Source organism: Lycium barbarum, chromosome 9, assembly GCF_019175385.1.
Source record: "Lycium barbarum isolate Lr01 chromosome 9, ASM1917538v2, whole genome shotgun sequence".
In the NCBI taxonomy this organism is placed as follows: Eukaryota; Viridiplantae; Streptophyta; class Magnoliopsida; order Solanales; family Solanaceae; genus Lycium; species Lycium barbarum.
The window spans coordinates 82,411,670-82,414,257 of NC_083345.1; the positions used below are offsets into that span (position 1 = coordinate 82,411,670).

The following is a 2,588-nucleotide window of genomic DNA, read 5'->3' on the forward strand; positions in this document are numbered from 1 at the left end:
GTGATTTTACGCCACAATCGATGCTTTTCTGCTATAAGTTTTACTTGTTTTTAAGCAAGTCTATGTGATTTTACATGGTTTTTAGTGTTTTTCAGGAAACGGAACAGATTCGAAATGAAAACAGATGAAAGTGAAGAAGTGGTCGTAAACTCAGTTTACGGTCCGTATTCTCAAACACGGGTCGTATTCCATGGGTGTTTTAAAGAATAAGAAGAACCAAAAAGGCAGGCTGGGGAAATGGTGATTTACGAACAACTTTTACGGACCGTATTCCACTTTACGGTCCGTATTTCAAAGCGTATTTAACCATTCGAGCATCTGGCAGAAAGTTGAAGTTTTGGAAGTTGAAAGACGACTGAGCAGTTTACGGACCGTAAACCAATTTACGGTCCGTATCTCAAGAGATTAAAGTTGCTCAAAACTGGAAGGAAGACTTGGTCGTAAACTGGTTTATGGTCCATATTTCACTTTACGGACCGTATTTCGTATCGACGGGGACCAAAGTGCAAATATGCAACTTTCACGTTTTCAGAACCTATAAATAGTCATTGTAGGGGTTTAATGGTTATCATTTATTATATTTTGACTCTTGGCTTAGAACATTAAATTAATACTCTCTAGTTTTTGAAGGTTCAAACATCAATTCAAGTATTATCAATTCCTCTTTTCTTCCAAAGTAAGCAATTAGGAATTCTTCAATTTCTTATCTTTTGTTCTTTGTCATGAGTAGCTAAATTCCCTTACTAGGGTTGTGAACCCAATGATGGGTGTTGTGTGATTGGGTTGTGATTGATATACACATAATGAATTATTAGGGTTTATTTATTCTTCATTCTTCATTCATAATTAATGGTTGCAAACATCGATTAAAGCCATAAACCTTGATTTATTTGGGAAAATAATTAGGGTTGGTAAGAATAAATAACAAGGACTCAAAGTTTTAAAATTTGTTTAATAAATTCACTTAGGAATAAGAAGAATTTACTTGGCATGATTAATCATTCTTCATAGTTACTTTCTTATATTTGGGAAAATCATAGAAAGAGATAATCTTTATTTATTGAGAAATAGTAGAGATTCATATAGAGATTAAGTGCATTCATATAATAATCCATTAGAAGTATATCAAGATCAATACCCATGATCATACACTCTATCTAACGGGGACACAACCTTAGTTTCTGTCACCATAAATTTCCACCAAAGCAAGTAGATAGCAATTAGTCATAGAAAAACCAATTATTACCAAAACCATCGGATTAAGAATTAGACCTAAGCTTAGCATCCTACGACTTTAGTAACCTTTTCACACCATATTCCCTGTGGGATTCGACCCTAACCTTGTTGGGTTACTATATTTGACAACGTCCGCGTTATACCATTAATAGGTGTAATTTGAGCATATCAAATTTTGGCGCAGTTGCCAGGGAATATGGTTTTGAAATTACTAAATAGTGTTTACTTTGATTGAAGTCTTTTGCTTATTCCATCACACCCTGTTTGCTACTCTATGTAAACCAGGTGAACATGAATCAAAACCAGCAAAATCAACGTGCTGACAACTAGGGGAATCGGTTGAACAGTCAGGTGAATGAATCAGACGATGAGAATATTTTCGTTGATCTTGTTCCGGAGGAGGACTATGCATCTGTTATTGTTCAGCCTCGAGTTGCAGCTGCTAGCGTTAAAATTGACTCCTCTCTATACCAGTTGTTGAAGCTTGAGGGATACTTTCGGAACTCTACCAAGAATGACCCTCAACGTCATTTGCAGAATTTTGTGGATGTGTGTGCTAATCACATCCAGAACAACGTTCCATAAGATGTTATGCGGTTGAGGCTATTTAAAGATTCCTTAACTGGGGAGGCAAGAACATGGTTTGAGAAGCTGCCCCGAAATTCAATTACTTCATGGGCAGAGATGGTGACTGCTTTTCTCACAAAATGGTACCCCCCTAGCAAGAAGGCTGAAATTTGTGACAAGATATATGAATTCAAGCAGCTACCGGGGGAACAACTATATGAAGCCTGGGAGAGATTCAAGGAGTATTTGCAGTAGAGCTCGAATCATGGTTTTCCGGAACGCAGTCAGTTGCTAATAATGCAGCTGATGGCAGTTTCATGAACAAAACTTATCGACGAGTGATCAACATACTTAACAAGCTGACGACTCATAATCAGGCTTGGCACTCAAACAATGTTGATGTGGTACCGTATGGTAGTGCTATGATCCAGAATATAGTAAAGGAGAATCAAGACACCTAGCAAACATTGGTAGAACTTGCAACAAATATTTCCTTGCTAACGAAAAATTTTAATGAATCACAGATCAAGAAGGTAAATGTTTGTGAGGATGATACAGTTTTTCCAAAAGGGATGTACCATACTCAAGATGGTCCGTTCCATGATGGGCCACCTATGCAGGTTGAAGATGCTAATTATGTTAACAACTCTCAAGGGGGTTACCAAAGATAGAATTACCAAGGTGGTTATTAGAATCAGAATCAATGGAGACCTCAGCAAGGTCAAGGTGCTTATAACAACTCTGGGAACTACAACAATAATTATGGTGGTGCAAACCAAGGGAGC

At 37.3% G+C, this 2,588-nt stretch overlaps 1 non-coding gene across 1 annotated transcript; it reads right to left on the reverse strand.

Annotated features, from left to right (window-relative positions):
• Nucleotides 1–1,968: 1,968 nt before the first annotated feature.
• On the reverse strand, nt 1,969–2,075 carry LOC132612464 (small nucleolar RNA R71). The gene has a single exon (XR_009571823.1). It is a non-coding gene; the product is annotated as a small nucleolar RNA R71 (small nucleolar RNA).
• Between the last annotated feature and the right edge of the window lie 513 nt (nt 2,076–2,588).